The sequence below is a fragment of the Alligator mississippiensis genome, chromosome 9 (assembly GCF_030867095.1).
Source record: "Alligator mississippiensis isolate rAllMis1 chromosome 9, rAllMis1, whole genome shotgun sequence".
NCBI lineage: Eukaryota > Metazoa > Chordata > Crocodylia > Alligatoridae > Alligator > Alligator mississippiensis.
The window spans coordinates 66526998-66544340 of NC_081832.1; the positions used below are offsets into that span (position 1 = coordinate 66526998).

Genomic DNA, 17343 nt, shown 5'->3' on the forward strand with positions numbered 1-17343 from the left:
TTTCTGAAGAAAGATGAATCATCATGATAATCATCATGATAAACAGCCTGTAACAGGGTGGTCTGGGCCTTTAAGAGGGAACAGTCAGCCCTGTTGAAAAAGCCCAGCTGTGGGGCATTCAGATAATGAGGGAGTGTCCTAATGGAAGTTTAAATCCCATGGGAGAGAGTAGAGAAGTAGCAAACTGTGAGGGAATAGTTTGCAAGCAGGAGGCAAACTGTGAGCAGAACAACTTGATACAGGGATGGGTCAGGCTGCTGTGGGGCTAGCCAAAGGGCTAGCGCCCAAGACGGGGCACCAAGGTTTCGTTTTGTTTATTTATTCATTTAGTTGCTCCTTAAAGCCTGGTTGGTTTGGGAGGACTGGCTGAGAAACTCCTCAGGGAGCAAAACCCAGCTGTGGAAACCAGCAGGCTAGGCAACCCACTTACACAGCCCTAACATCTTATTTGTGATAGTAACAATTGTACGAAAGGGACATACTATAAAGACAAAGATATTTTCATGTCTCAACTAAGCCAAGAACTAAATTGCAATCTTTCTTTGAAACTAGTGAACAAAATTGCCAGGCGACAGGGCCCCATCTTACTTTATTAATTGTATCTCCTATCTCCTGTATTTGCAATGCAATTGTTTTACTTCTGTCATTGAAGGATGCTAAATTTGCATCCGTAAGCTGTCCACAGGGCAAGTATGATGTAAGCTTTTGCTACATATTACTGCCAATAGGTCTCAACTCTTTGTATGGATGGATGTATATATGCAGGGACCTACTCAAATCACAATTTCACAGTTTTTGCGGAAACCATGAAAAATGGCAATTTCTGTGATTTTTGTGCAGAATTGCAGGAAAAGACTTATTAAAAATTAAATGCTGGCTCTCCAGTGGGAGTCGGTGGCTGCTGCAGCCTGACCTCACAGCCTGCCGGGGGGTCAGGGGTAGCTGCCAGCACGAAGGGAAGCAGCCAAGATGGTGGTCGCCCTCTCCTCCCTCCACCGCCAATTGGCCAAGAGGACCGCCTTTTGTGTGATCCCGCCTCTCTCTGCCAATCAGTGGCAATGGCCAGGACTGGATGAAGGGCAGCCCTATCTGCCAATCAGTGGCAAGGTGTGGGGCCACAGGAAAGTCAGCCCTCTCAACTAATCAGCAGCAAGGGGTGGGGCTGCCAGGGCCCCTTGGCCAATCAGCGGCAGGAGGTGGGGAGGCTCACCACAATAAGCCCACAAAAATAGCAGCTGGCATTGCAATCAGTCCACAGAATAGCCCATCTGCTGCCTCAATTCTAGTAGGTCCCTATATATGTGTGTGTGTACACAAGGGCAGCAACAGGTTGCTTCTGTGAGGTGAGGGAAACCAGCATAACCCTCAAGGCAGAAACACCGGTCCCTTCAAAGGGCTAAAGGATGAGGGCTGAGATATGAAATCAGTGCTCTTTGTTTGGAACAAAAGAGCTGTCCCCATTTAAAGAGCATGTGACTCCACACTTTAAATTGACCGATGCTAAATATACTACTTTCTCCAAATTATTGCAAGAACAACCGAGTTAATAGGGACATAAATATTGATTTCAAAAATTTCCATTTAATCTGTTATAATTGTGACAAGGTGTCCTTCCAGGGGTAGCTGTGAAGCCCCCGGAGTCCCTTCAGCCCTCACTTTGTGGGCAATCGCCCCTTCAGTTGCCCACCATGCTTGGTGTCTTCTACTTTTGTAGGAGGGAGACTGCCCCTAAATTGCTCTCTCAAATGACCACCAGGCCTGTGGTCCCTGCCTTATGGGCTAATTGCATGGCTCCGCTCCATCCCTACACCGTGCCCCATGCCTTACAGATGGCATCCTCGTCGATGTTCTAGTCACTTAGCCCAGCAGTTCCCAACCTTTTTTTGGCCGTGACCCGCTGCTGGAAGTGGAGTGCGGTGGCCCAGAGGCAGGGGAGCTCCCGGCATGCAGCACGGCTCATCCTTTGTGTGCAGCACTGCTGTCACTACCCCTGCGACCCTCATTTGGGTCGCGACCCGAGGTTGGGAACCACTGACTTAGCCCCTTCTCTGAGGTTCCTAGACCCTCCTGGTCCCACACTCTCAGCCTCTCAGTCTGAAGTCTGGGTCTGAACCCCACCCTGGGTACCTAGGAACCTCTTCCTCCCCTTAGTTTCTCCCCAAATCTCCAGACTGCTTTAGGTGTTACCCTCCTCATTGACCTTCTGAAGCTGCAGCTATCCTGCTGTGGTGGTGTTCTCTTAGCAGGCTCCAAGCTGTTCCTGCTGGTTTATCTCAAGGATTATATCCTCCCTAAGCCCAGCCCTCCTCCTGGGTCAGTTGACTGCAATCAGCCCAGGCCACACGTGCAGACTGCTTCAGCTCTAACTGGCATACTATTAAAGCGGCAGGGGCCTCCTGCCACAGTAATTACAACGGTTACACAATTAATCTGTGTGGCAACACCCAGCAGAGTAGGGGGCAGGGAGGAAAGAGAGGGGACTAGTACTCAATAGCTAGGCTTCATGAACCCCAGCGCAGCCACTTGCAGCCTCCCCACTGCCTGCCGTGAGCAGCCTGAGCTCTGTGGATGGGTGGCAGGGGCCTGCCCAGAGTCTGGGCTGATCAAGGCGGGTGGCAGGGAGGCTGCAAGCAGTTGCACTGAGGTCTGCAGAGTGTAACTATTAGATAATACTACCCCCTCCCCATCCTCTCCTCCCTTCTTCTTCCCTCCCTTCTTCCTTCCTGCCTGCCCTGCTATCTGCCAATTCCTACTGGGGCACCACATGGCTTCCCTTCCCCCTCTTCCCTGCCAGACTGTGCCCAGTGCCATGCTAAATAATAAACAGTAAGCTATAACTGGTTATCACTGGGCTTACTGGTTAAACAATTAATTGTGTAACCATTCACATCCCTGGTTACTAACAAAGCTAACATTTTTTAATGTAAACAAATGAAGATGTACACACACACATATACACACTACTCTACCTTTTGGCAGTGATTGTCAATTATTGACAGCTTCAGTATAAACACCTGTCTACTGGGTCATTATAGGCCTGTCTACCTGACATCAGCCTCAGACAAAACAGTGGAACAGTCAATACATACCTTGATTAACTAAGAATTAAAGGAGGGAAATAAAAAGAATTACCCACCTATGATGGATTTTGAAGAAAAAAAAGCAGATGCTGTCAAACTGCCTTCCAAAATTTTGTGGTGAAATGACAAAATTTTTGCTGCTGTTGTTACAAGCTTCATTGATAGAAGTAAGAGTAGTGATTTAGCAAGTTTTTGTAAGGCTTTTGATTTGGAACCACACGACATTTAGCTAACAATGCAATAGGATCAACAGGCCACACAATAATTGAGTCAAAATCTGGCTGCCATGCAAAGGGGAAATAATGACTGAGTGGGTATGTTTCTAACAAAATCTAGCAGGAATCTTTATCAATACCCAGCACTCTTTCCTACCCAGTACTCTTTCCTGCCTATGCAGGAGGTCGGGCTCGATGATCTGTTGAGGTCCCTCCCGACCCTAACATCTATGAATAACCTGGATGAAGATATAAACTCATCACTGATGAAGTGCAGACAACACTAAGATTGAGTGTGCAGTACATAAAGGTGAACAAAACAGTATGCAATTTAACGTGACTAAATGTTACACCATCCACCTGGACACGCAGAATGCAGGGCACACTTAAGGGGAACGCTGTCCTGGGAAACACTGAGTGAAAAAGTCTTAGTCGTAATCAGGGTCAGTCTGCTGAACTCAAGATTCCTGTATAATGCTGTGGCCAGAAGGGCTAATATGATCCTTGAACATATAAAACAGGGGAATATTGCACAGGAGTAGGGGGATTACATTATCTCCCTATTTGAAATCAGTGCAACCACTCTGGACCAATACTGTCTAGTTCTGGGATCTACAATTCAGGAATGATGAAAATTTGGAGAAGGAATAGAGAAGAACCATGTGCGTGATAGGAAAACATGCCTTATAGGGAAACTCCAAGAGCAAACTCCATTTCGTTTATCAAAATGAAGGGTAAAGGGTCTGCATCTGAACAGCAAACTAAATTTAGATGTTGAGATCTCCGGTTCAGCAGACACAGATAAGAGAAGATCCCTGGCAGATTGAAGTTGAAGCTTCTCAAATTCAGACTAGAATTAAGGTGCAAAATCTTTAACAGTGAGGATCTCAACCTATGGGTGTGGTGGATTCTCCACCCCTAGCCATCTTTAAATCAAGATTGGTGTTGTTCTAAAATATATGATCTGGCCTAAACAAGGATTACCCTACTTTCTGCATACCACACATCCCCAAATAAGACATGTACCTTATTTTGGAAAGTGAGAAAGATTTTTTTGCAAGGCTGAATGCTGCAGGGGGTCCTGACTGCAACAACTGTGGCTGTGAGATACAGCTCGGAACCTGAAGGGTGAACTCAGCCCTCTCTTTCCCTGAAGCTGGCAGAGGGAGAAACATGGTAACCATTTGTAGCAGTGTCTTCTTGCTTCAATTTCTCTATGCTTCTATTCCAGGGAAGAAAAAACAAGTCCCCTAGTTTTGGAGGGCTGGTTTTGGGAGCGGGGGGAAGATGTGTGTAATATGAATAAATATGGCAATTCAGGGCAGCCCTATGATCTATGCTGCTCAACAGGTCAGATCGTAATGGTTCCTTGTGGCTTTATGAGCCATAAAAGGGACCAGAGTCACCTCCAAGAGTAGTTAGATGATAATTATGATTGGTGACTAGAGAATTCAAACTGCATTTGGTAAATGAACCATGGAGGCATAAGGATCCCTGACTCACAGACTGATGTGTGCCAAACATCGTGCTACAGCCCTAGATGCTTGGCTCCTGGATGATGCAGTAATCTTGTTGTGATGATGTGTGTGTGCTCTGACACCATTTTACAGTAACGTGTGCTTGCACAGCAAAGGAAAGGGAGAGTTGTTAATCATTAATACAAGTGACATTGTAGTTTATGTTCAGATGCATCACATATTAGAAAATACCTAATCTAATCTCAGGATAATGAAGAAAGACAAATAGCATTATTCTGCTACAGGCATGGTTTATAGAACGATGATCTAGGATTCACAATGAACTTGAGTGTCTTAATAAGAAACATCCCTGTTCCCTGCCACTCCCCACTCAGCCTCAGCACTCTTCCAAGTACCTACCTGCCTGCAAAACATTGGGGACAGCTCAACCCTGCCCTTATTTAACTACTGATGATAGGAATGTATGTACAAGAACCAAGGAACCGGGCGTTCAGCAACTGTAAAGTGGTAGAGCTCCATGAACTTCAAAGAGTTATACTCAACAATTAGATGGGTATACAAGAAAGCTGAATTTGGCCCATACGCTATACATTAAAAGTGGAAATATTCAACTTCCCCTGAAAAGTAAGTGAGGAGCTGTTGCCATGATTCACCTAGGAATGTCTTGAGTGTCTTGAGTGGAGAATTGGGAGGAAAGAGCCCCATACGAACCTAGCTTCTTGACTTTGGGGAGTTTCTCAGGCCAATGCCAGCTTTCAGGATTTGAAGCAATAGTCCAGTTCTGCTGCTGGACCATGGGAGAGGTTGCTCTAAACAAGGAAGTGATATTGAACCGAATAGCAGAAAGGGGAGGGAGGGAGAGAGGAGACCTGGCCATGCAAAGTGCAGCTCTGGAGTTCCTTGGTCTTGTTTTTTAAGATGTAAGGCTATGCTGTTCATTTATCAGTAATCATTTTAATCTCCTTGATGCCAGTTATTTCCCCAAAGTAACAGAAAGTAAGCAAGATGGGAGTGGGAAGGGAGGGGGGAATTCAGAGGGAATAAGGTAGGAGTCAGCCATTCACTTTGGGCTTGTCTACGTGTTGCTGTATGGCAATGTGCTACGGCGCTGTGCTTTAGTACTTCCTTTTGGAGGAAGTACTAAAGCATAGCACAATATGGGTGGTTACTGCACCATGCGTGCGGTGCATGGGTAGATTTTGCTGCTGTCACTGTAGCAGCATGCTGTACCAAGGGATTGGGCAACCTACAACAACACAACTGGCAGTCACGTATAGACCCACATGATTGCTACGTGGCTGTAACGTGCCACACAGCAACATAGCATGTAGCTACATCACTGGAGGGCAATGTGTAGATGCGCCCTTTCTCCTGCAGGTAGGTATGGGATTGGTCTCCCTGCTACTGAGTTGTTCTACAGCCAGGGTCATCACACATCACCAATCGCTTGTCTCATTTTTTCCATCAGTAAAACAGACACTTACCAGACATGTCAAAGGGGGATTCCATAATGGCACTAAACAAGGCTTCTTTTGGGTGTTGAGGCTTCATCAGCCCAGGTTTGCCTGGTGCTTCAATGTCCAGATTTAACAGGCACTAAGGACCTGCCAGCTATTCATATTTCAGGAAGCAAAGTCGGTGTGATCCTCCTGAATCCAGTGATGAAAACACACCCGAAAAGAAGATGGAGCTTTTTCGTTAGTGGGAGCTCAATAGAAAATGATCAGTATCAACTGTTATATTTAAGGAATCTCATTCAACCAGGGTGTTTTTGGAGCACTTCCCCAGCAAAAAATCAGCGGACGGGCAGAGGGATCCCTCTTGTGGTAAAGTAGCTGAATACACAGGCAGAGTCAATTCAACCAGAGTATGATATTCTGGTCCATTTCTAAAAAGAGAATAACTGGAAAACTTTTCCATTTGTGTTTTCAAATCATTATTTTATTGGCAATTTCTGGAATGCAAGAAACAACCCATATGCTAGCCCCGATTTACCTCAGAAACTGGGTATTAGCACTGTCCATTTAAATGATCTTGTATTAAACTGAGGTTTTAGGAAGCCATATTCACACTGGGGAAGGTGTTGAAGATATGCATGCATGGACTAATGGGGTAGTGATCTCAGTTTGAGCCCCTGAGAACTAATGAAATGCAAACAATAATAATATCAATAAACCTTTGAGAGCAGGGGCACACTATGGATACCAGCAGATTCAGATGTGAACATAGCTGCTGATATTTTAACCCCGTGGAGGCTGCTGCATGTGCACTTCAGCCATGAATGGGATGTATGCTGTACTGGACAGGTGCGTTCCCCTGCTGACCCGGTGGAGCCAGGGTCGAATTCTGTATTGGGGACAGATCCTCCCGCTCCCCTCCCTTGTTCCTGACAGACACCCCCAGCAACTCTGCTCCCGATATGAACTCCTCCCTTTGGCTTGGTGCTCTGCCACCTCCCTGGCCTCCAATCCAGCTCCTGTCTTCCCTTCACCAGCTGCGCACCAGGTAATGAGAGCCTCCATATCCCCAGCATTGTGCTTTCCTATTTCTCTCCCTTTTCCCTTCTTGCTTTCTTCCTTCCCTTATTTGCTGCCCCATAAGAGTATGTGTGCCTGGGAGAAAGATGAGTGGAGAAGGGGAGCAGCAGTATCTGTACTAGAAACAGGCAGGCAGACCAACAGGCAGCTGGGCAGGTGTCTCCCTTATGCCCTGCTCTTTCCCACTAAACAAAAATATCCATATAAAAGCTTCATCAGGTTCATTTGCTTGTACTCGGTATCCCTGTCCCAAGCCCTTCAGAGAACAGCCTCTCTTTTGTGTTTGTACAGTGTCCAGAGCAATGGGCACTTTCAACTTTCCCCTAATACAAACATTTACTACTAATAAATTAGCAATAAATATGGGTGTGAGTGAGAGAGGAGGGATGGGTGGGAAATACATATGTATGTGGGAGGGGTGGGAAGAGCATGCACCTTTCTGGGGAAGAAGAGGACTGGGAGCATAAGATGAGAAAAAGGGAAGGGGTGGGTGTGAGTCTGTGTGTGTGGATGGCTGGGCTCAGTCACAGAAAGAAATGGAGAGGGGGCAGCCTGAATTTCTTTATAACTTGCTAGGAAAGGCTGTTGCATGTGAGCCCTGTTTTGGTCTCCTCGCAGCTCCCTGCTCCTGTCTGACCATTTATGACACAGGTTCCCAACCACCAGGCCATGGTCCAGTACTGGGCCGCAAAGGGTTGGCTGCTGGGTCGTGGCATAAGCCCCCCATCTGTCCGCTTGGGAGAGCAGCTTCCACCGCCGACAGTCACATGCGGGGTTAAAGCTCCATGCAGCAGGCACTGGGGCTCACGCTGGGCTGGGCAGGACCCCCAGCTGGGCAGGAGTGGGGGATGCGGGTGGGGAAATGCCCAGGGCAGAGGGCAGGGAGGCAGCTCTGCTGCTTGCTCCTAGGGTAGGCAGCAGAGCCCCTTCTTCTGGGGCAGCCCCAGCTGGGTCCCCCCCCCCAGGCCACTGCCTCTGCAGCCCCCTCCCCTACAGGAACTCCCATGCCCTCGGCTGTGGTGCCCCAACCCACATCCAGGTATAAATGTAAAGATTTACAAATTTACATATTTAAATATTTACACATTTAAATATGTAAATTGGATGGTTTCAATACCTGGTTGACCAAAATTCTTTGAGTGAGCTTGCCAGTCCACAGGATAAAAAAGGTTGGGAACCGCTGACTTTGGGTTTGCACAAGAGAAAATTTCACCAGCACCACTTTTAAAGGTCTCCCTGTCTTTAAAAGCTCCTGATGCCTATCAGGAATCAGAACTCATGGTAGAGGTGATAGCTTTTATTAGACCACGTAGATTGTTGCAAAAAACATCTTTATCTATCAGCTTTCTCTCACCTCTGTGTACCCTGGTGCCTGCCTAGCTTTGGCTCCCAGCCCAGGCAAGTTAGGCAGCAACCAGGTATGATTATGGAGAGCAGCAATACTGCCTGTTAGACTGCAGGTGCCAGTGTTTGACAAGTTGATGGTCATTAGTCCTGTCTCTCAGCCTCCCCAGGGCCTACCTGTGAGATACTTGCCCTTGGCTGCTGCACAGGGCTCCACAGAAAATTCAGCCCATGCTCTCTGTATCCTCTACTCAGGTCAGCAGAAATTGTTGATGATGAGCACTTTGCAGGATCAAGCCTCTGACATTCATTCTTAAGGCTGCTGCAATGAGCTAGCACGATTGTACCCTCCCTCAGCCTATCCATTCTTCCAGACTGTATTTCTTTGGGTGAAACTAGTTTCAAAAACAGTCTAATAATGTTGATGAGAACTCAGTCAGTCTTGTAACTTTACCTGAACCTGATATCCCCGCACTAGAGGCTGTAGAAAGAGAATGCACAGGGAACTAGATTGGTAGCAGACAGGTATGCAGTGACCATTAGACCCACGAGTTCAGAGCAACTTGAGAATTTGCAGTTGTGTTCCTTGCAAGCACTCCCTGATCACAGTGAAGCTGTTTGGTAAGAGAAATGCATTTGCTGCAACAGAGTTATAGCAGACAATGGGGAGGAATCAGCAAGAACACCACACCTAAGAAAGCCTTTTAATCCTATTAGGAAGGTAGACCTTCAGAGCTCCCTACAGCCTTCCAAACACATGGGGGAGGCAGACTGGATGAGATCCCTGTCCTTTTACCTGGGTCTGAGTCTAGCCCCAAAATAGCTTTTGTGCCAAGTCCAAATGGAAGTCATGTGAGAGGAAAAAAACAGTAAAGCAAATGATTGTCCTTATTTCCTTAGTGTGTCCTATCTAAGTGCCAGTACGATGACCTGAGCTTTCCGGGGCCTCTCTGCCTCAGGTTCCCATCTCATCCTGCAAAGCCTTGGTAATGGATTACAGTTCTGAATGGGACCCACCAGAGATCCAAATGTAACAGTGGTCTAGGTGATACTCTTTTTCTATGGAGCTAATCTGAGAGCTAATCTATGTGTTTTCCCTTTTAGGAACCTCCTGGTCTTCAGCAAAGGACAAAGAGCACAATTCCAACACGCCTGACCTCCCCATCGGCAGGTCACCAGCTTGGCCTGCTTTAGGCAAACTCCCTTGGTCTGAAGAAACTCCCTTCCTCCTGCCGCTCCAGCACTGCTGTTCCTACTGACTTTTCGGCAGCGTGCACAGATCCGAGGAGAAGCCAGCCTGAAATAAGCTCAGAGCCAGCAAGGTGAGTGCTACAACGCGCTTGCTGGGAGGGATTCTCTACTGGAGTTTGCTATGAGATGTTGTGCCTTGGCACAGCAGGGAAGGTTCATGGTGGCTTTTACATTTGCTTCTCCACCTCCCAAATGAGCTGCAATGTGTGTTTGTGGCTAATAACCGCTCAGCAGAGCTTGCAGGCTCGCTTGGGTGTGTATTGCAGTGGGAACAATTAGGGCTTCTTCAATCCTTTTGCTTCAAGTTCTGAGACAGGCTTACTCCACTGCAGTAAGAGGATGGGATTTTAAGACAGAGAAGAAGAGGGATTTCTCCCTTTCAGCTCTGTTTCCAGGTTGTATCTGACTGAATTACACTTGCTGAGCCATGTGAACATTATAGCTCCAAGGAGTATATGGAACCAAATCCCATTAGGTGGGGGACCCCATATGTCTTATTGTAAAGAGCCCTACAGAAAATGTACTTTAGACTAAATAGTCTCTGCCATTGCTTGTTGCTTCTTGATCTATTTGTAGGAAACAGGAAAGCTGGGGGAGAGGATTATGTTGTGTGTGTGTGAGCGAGTAAGGGAGAAAGCAGTCCTATTAACTACTTCCTTCAGGGAGAGAAAGTGATTCTGTAGTTAAGTATTTACAGCATTTCCAAAAAGCCCAATAAAAAAACCATGGGCATTAAGTATTTCTGGAGCGCTGAGAAGTATTTGTGTATGAGCGTGTCAGTATGATACATGAAGCAGCCAGGAAGGAAAAGTTTATTACTAAAGCTGACAGCAGAAAGAAGCACCAAGGAGGGACAAAGCACTCATCCACCGGGCCCAGGGCAAAGCCTGAATGGGGAAGGCTAAAGGGAACAATGTGAAATGTCAAATTCTTAGGCACACACACATGCACCTTATAATGTGTCCAGATAGATAGCAGGAAGGCAATAGTGAAAGGGAGGGAATCATTTCTTGTGAAATGATTATCCCAAGCTTTGGAGAAGTTATTTCTGAACTTACTTTGTGCCCCAGTGGACTGTACACAGGCTGCTCAGGGCATCATGCTGGTGAATATCTTTCTCTCCTCTACTGTCCCATGATGGTAAATTCGTTTTTGTGCTCCTTCCCAGAGGCAATAGGATTTCAGGGACCAGGAAAACAATACTTGACTACCATGTACAGAATTCCTAATATATGCAGAATGCTTTGCGACAAAACAAATGTTAACCTACCAAAATCCCAAAGACAAAACTGTCTGCTAAAACTCCCAGTAGAGCCCAGAGGTATAATAAGAACTGAATACAAATTAAGAAGATTCCAGTATTTGTCTCTAGTTCAAAGTGAAGGACTCTGCATCCTTTGCATAAACTGAGTAAATTCCTGTGCTGGCCACTTATAACCCATGTAAGATGAAGTTAAGGGCTAGCTGGACAGATGAACAGGTGCCAGGGCAGGGAAAGCAGCTTTTAAATCCTGAGAAATCATGAACCAGGCCCTGGAAGTTAAGGGAGAGATTAACACTCCTTCAGATAATTAAATGGAGGGACTTTCCAATCCTGGAGCCAGTTTGAAAACCAAAATCAACTCCAATTTTTTGCTGGAGGTTTGAAAGTTTTCGCTAGCCTTTTTTTTTTTTCGTTTCCAATTTTTGGTTGAAATGAGAAGCAACGAAGCCCTGTGAAGCCCTGCCTAGAGTAAGAAAAATGTGAATTTCCATTTGCTAGCGAGGCCTAGGGTTTGAGCAATCCAGTTTTCTGTGCGCTAAGCACTGTTTACACTGGGCACTAACGTAATTTTTAACATTTTGAATTAGCTGCTGTTTAACTAAAACCGCCTAGAAACAAAGCCTCAATTTATTTCCACCTAGGATTGGCTTTCCAAATACACAGGCCATATTTATACTAGGAATAAAAGTTAATACTTGTTTAAAATGTCCTAACACTTTTTAACCAACACGTTAAAATCCTGGCATAAATGAGACAAAACTATAAATCCATCATTTGTTAGCTAGCTGAAACACCTATGTCAGCCAAAACCTGTTAAAACTACAGCTTGCCATGTCTATACTAGAGTGCGTTATGCGTGTTAGCACATCTTTTTGGCCTTAGCGAAGACAGCTTATTCCCAACTTCTGCTGGGGCCTGACATACTGCAGCTCTGAAGAGGAAGCCTGCCCTTTGGGATTTCCAACTAAATTTGTTGGGCAGCAAAATGCAGGGAAGCATCTGAATTCCTGGATACTTCTCCAAGTTCCAACTCTCTTGACCTGTCCCTAATTCATAGGTAGGATTATTAACTTTGGAGTGACCAGTCTCCATCACCTCCTTATTTTCTTGGCTAGAATCCCCTCTCATTTTCTGACACTTTAGCTACTTGAAGCAGGGAATACAACCCCACCTCAGGCAAACACACTTGGTAAATGCATACCTTTGCAGTCTAGCTTCTCATTCAGCCTCAGTGTAAGGGACTGGTTATCCAGGCTTATTCTACCCCAAAGGGGCTGTCCGGATGCAGGCACATAGATAAATGAATCTGGAATTTGACCCCGGTTAGAAACGTCACCCTGTTACACAGACATTAAAAAAATGTCCTAGAGCCATGAGTGGGGGAGGGAAAATAAAAGAAACACTCCTATTCCTCCAGCAGCTTCTCTGATCCCATCTCACCACAATCCACCGTTTCCTTGGCAATGGCAGTCTCAAAATAAACCCCAGCCTGCTAGGCTCGGTCCAGTGGTCCATCCATTTTCACCTTCTGCCCAAAACAAAACCATTTGAATATGATTTGCTCACATCCTGCTGCAGCACTGATTGACTGCTGGTGGCTTTGCCTGAAGATCAAACTAGCCGCCCGCTCCCGTTTCGTGGTCCCTGCTGTCTGGCAAGTGATCATCTTGTGTTTATTTTTAAGCTCTGTGTCGGCTTGTGGCATTAGGGGGCAGAGAACGGTTACCACTTTCTATTAATAAAACCAGGCCCTGAGGCTGAGAGGAGCTGGGGCTCTGCTACAACCCAACCTGCCTCCAACTCGTACAGAGCGTTGTGGCTTCCCAGCTAGCACTTGTCTGGAATGATTTCAGCAACCCGAGGTGCATGTCACAGCTCGTCACCTCCCCTCAGACAGACCTGCAGCAACAGAGAGGGAGTAGGAGAGCCCAGAGGGAGAGCGGCAGCCGCGGCTGAAACCACACAACACCCTTTCACTGCTCCCACTGCAGCGGATTTTCCTGCCTGATCCCCTGCACTGCCGGCCGCACCTCTTCTGCAGCCCCGATCTGTAGGTAAGCGCTTGTCCTCCGACATGAGAAGCAAGGCCAGAGGCTAGGGGTGTGAAAGGGGGAATGGGGAGGAGGTGGACGGGGAGGGACGTAACAGCAGGAGATGCTGTGATGCGGGATCTCAGACATAATGCAATTTGAAACCGCCCAGAGCCACCTTTTCCAGCTGGGCGTGAGGAGTGGCAGGGACTGAGGCCCACAGCATCCTCTTCCTCGTTCTACATTCTGCAGTACGTTTCTTCCCAAAGCCTGCGCAGAAGAGACAGACGTAGCCATCTGGCATGCACGGCGCAGGCAGTACTCTGCTTTACAGAGCGGGAGGGGAATTTTGGCCCAAAATGCTGCGGCAGCCTTTCAGAAAGTCCCTGGGGACTTTTAAAATCCACATAGAGCTAGCAGGTCCTTGGCTTCTTAGGTCTCATCTGCAAGCCACATGCACAGTAGGCTGTAGGGAAGGGAGTTTATGTAGCCCAGGAGGAGGAAAGCTGATCTTGTCAGGATGTCTACAAGTGGCTCCTGTGACTCACTGTATTTCATATATGATGCTTATACCAGTAAGTCACTCCCCACCACCCTGGTTCAATAATAAGGACCAGATTGAAGCTTCATAGTGGGATTTTTGAAAGCATTTAAGCCAGCTAGAAATGGAAATGGGAAGGAAATGGTTTTCCCAACACAAGAACATTTTTGAGGTTTGGAGAAATGTTCCCATTGTATTTGGGATAAGAAAGCAAAATCTGGAACATTTTTGTAATTGAAGATCTGAAAAATACAGTTAAAATGAAAATATTTCAGTCATATTTTTAGGTTCTTTAATTACAGTGTTTTTACTGCAAATCAACTTACGTTTTTAATAAAAAACCCTAAACCTCTACTTAAACAAAAAAATCAAAAGGAGACATGTCTTCCAGCTGCAAAGCAAGAGAAGTGTTTAAATTGAGTGTCTCTGCAATACATCTTAGTTTTGAAAAAAAAAATGCTTCATTGGAAAATTCCTACCCAGCTCTATTTAGAAGGCCAAGTTCTACTGAAAACCTCAGTTTTCAGCCTCTGCCCAAAAGCTTGCAAAGAACTTTTTTCCAACTATTCAATTGGTCTAATAAAAGATATCACATTTACCCAAATTACTTTGTCTGACTGAAAACCACTGATATTTGGACTTCTAAATCACGTAAGCACTTCTGCAATTCACACCTGAGCAGAGATGCTGTGCAGCTATATTCCCTTTTGGCCCTGATGCTTCAGCCACTAACCTTAAGCAAAAGGCTGTCCCTTTAGACATGCGCAGACTGTGCTGGCTGCTTCTTTCTGCCTGCTTCAGAGTAGCTTGTGCTGCAGAGCAGGCTGCCACGCAGCAGTCACTACACTCCAGAGAGTGCAGGGGTTACATTTATAGCCAGCAGGTGTATTGTGGGGACAGAGCTATAGAGGCTCACCTGTGCAGTAGGGCCATAGTAAGCCACAACTAAGGCCCAAGGAAATGAATAGCACAGGTGGATTTTCTACTGTACTGCCCTGCGTTCTAGAATGAAGGTGGAAGGAAGCAAGTCTGGGGTGGGCATAGACAACATGGAATAGTTGCTGAAGGCCACAGGTGGAGACATCGCAGCAGAAAACAGAGAAAGGACATGACATGGGTGGACAGAAGAGAAAAGGGCAGCTATGAAAGGGTCATGAGGAACAGAGAGAATAGGTAAGGCAGGAATGGGAAGACCAGAATAGCAATGAGACTGGGTAGAATGGGACAAGATGGAAAGATGGAAACCTGGAGAAGGGAGAAAAACTAGATTTACTTCTGCATTTCACCAGCCCAGGCCACAAGTCACTGCAGCAACAGCAGAAATGTATCCTTAGTAGTACAGAGCTCAGCACTGACTACTCAAGTATTCATCTAGCTTCTTGAGAGAGTTTTGCAGCCTCACAGTGTGTTCTGGGCTGCCTTGACTACAGTGCTATCAACACCCAAGCAATACTTTAAAGTTAGCGACACAGACCACCCTATGTAAGCACACACCACCAGAAGGCCACACCATTTGCTAAAAGGCCCCAGGCTTATCTTGACACCTGTCCCTTGAAACACTTATTTCCTCTGATAGCAATTTCACACAGCCCTCCAGCTCAAGCTCTGGGACCTCCTCTTCCTTCAGCAGGGAGGTACAAAGATTTCCCTGTGCACGTCTGTTTAGTTGCAAAATTTAGTAAAATTTGGAATGTGAAGTCCCCTACCCAACCATCTCATCGGCCATCCCTAGTATCCTAAGGCCAATGAAAGACCTTATAATGATGACTAGGCTCCATCAGAACGTCTTGGCAAGTGTGGGTGGAAGCCTCATAACATGAGAGTACATAGGTTTTATGGAAAGATTTGCGCAAACAGAGGTCTAAAGTTTAATTGGTTTCAAAGGGCAAGACTCCACTTGGTGATGATAAGGCAGCACAATGTTTAATTGTTTTCCCTGTAATATTTGGGCTAGTTCCATTTCCTCCAGGCGCACAAGTAACTGATCCAGCCATTCAGGATGCACACTGCGTTTGTGGGGCAGATTAAATCTAAATGAAATTTTGATCCACCAAAACCTCCAGCCAACACAGAACTAAGGCAGCCTGCTGGACAGACCTTCTTTCACAGCCCCACCCCAGCCCATGGGACAGACTCTCCTTCCCAGCCTCCCCAAATGGACTCTGGCCTTCCTCCCACTCCTGAGCCCTTGATCTTCCTCCCGAACGAAGCAGTTTGTTATGCAGCTGGCTTCAGCTCCTTCCATTTCATTCCCTATCAGCTGTGTACTCTCTTCCTGCTTCTGGGTCCTCTGATGAAGGAAGCTGAGGCACTGAGAGCTGAGCCTGCCCTTCCTCGGTTTCTTGAATTGGGCTTTTAACTGACTGAATAATACAGACAGGGAGGCTTGCAAAGTTCTTGTGAAGTGCAAGAGAGATGGTGGAACAAGTCCTCCTAGGTCTCTCACCCACTTTCCGGTGTCCTCATTATGCTTCCAACTCTATTCTTTTATTCACATTACTGTAACTGTAATTTTACCACCTAGGTTGCTAGCCAGTACCCATTGCTGGGATTCAAAGCCTTCAAAATTATAACTTGTTCTATATTCTCACTGCAGAGACTAGAAACCATGCTCCCCTCTGAGATATTTATGATTTCATTAAGCATATGAGTTCCCTCAGAAAAGGGAGGGAGCAAATTGGTCCACACTGAAACAAGAGTGAAGGGACCACTGCGAAGAAAGGGAAGGGATAAACAGAATTTGCCTTTGAATGCAATTTGAGCGAGGGTTAGGTCAACCATCACTAATACTACTTGTCTGTGTGAAGCAGTGTGCATTTAATCGGAGCCTCTGGTATTCAGAATCAGGCTGCCTCCACTTTGTTTGCTTGAGTTTGGTGCCAAATGCCCTGGGGTATAATTTCTGTTGTAGTGTAGTAATGCATGCACAGGCTGTGCTGTTCTCTCAAACAAAGCACAGCATCCAGCTTTGTGCTGAAATCAGAGAGTCAAGTTTGCCTGGCTGATGCCCCCTTGCTCCAAACTTGCTTGCTGTTTATCAGTGATGCAACAGGAGCTACAACTGAGAAGTTGCTTTTTTGCCATTTAAAGTGCTTTATTGCTATGACTTTACAGCACTTTAAAAATGGGTACAGCACTTTAAATTAACCCTTGTTACATGTGAGGTATTAAATCTGAAGCACTGTTTTACAGCACCTTAGCAACCTACAGCATTTTAAATAACTTCTATGTGACAGTCAAATTTCTGGCAATTCCACCAGTATCCCATGGGCTTTGCAAGCTTGGTTAGTGCTCCCTGTCACCACCATAGCTACCTGGAGCGCTAGCCAAGCCTGCAAAAGCCAACAACCCACCCTGCTCCTGCCAGCTGACTCAGATGGCAGCAATTGGGCCAGACAGGATTGGGGGCAAGGGGAAAGTTGTATCCCAGCTCCCAGAAGCCTGGCTCACTCTGCAGCCAGAGGGGCTGGCTCTGTGCTGGGGCCCCCCAGGCCCTGTGGAGCTCTGTCACCCCAGAAGCCACGTAGGTGACCGGCAGGGCTTGCAGTCAGGGCAGGCTCTGGGCTGGGCAGCACTGGGGGAAAAGAGGTTGGTTCAGCTCTG

At 46.5% G+C, this 17343-nt stretch overlaps 1 protein-coding gene and 1 long non-coding RNA gene across 7 annotated transcripts in view; one reads left to right on the plus strand and one right to left on the minus strand.

Annotated features, from left to right (window-relative positions):
- The window catches only part of LOC109280905 (uncharacterized), a 193315-nt gene that overhangs the window by 13160 nt on the left and 162812 nt on the right, over nt 1-17343 (minus strand). The gene's annotated exons all lie outside the window — the stretch shown is intronic.
- FGF1 (fibroblast growth factor 1) overlaps nt 9758-17343 on the plus strand; it is a 53682-nt gene continuing 46096 nt past the window's right edge. For 3 of the 6 annotated variants that reach the window (XM_019478414.2, XM_019478417.2, XM_019478419.2), the window contains exons 1-2: nt 9759-9976; nt 12918-13223. The gene's annotated coding sequence lies outside the window, so the exon portion shown is untranslated. Of the gene's footprint in view, nt 9977-12917; nt 13224-17343 lie in introns of all 6 variants that reach the window. The other 3 variants (XM_019478424.2, XM_019478418.2, XM_019478423.2) reach the window with 3 other exon arrangements.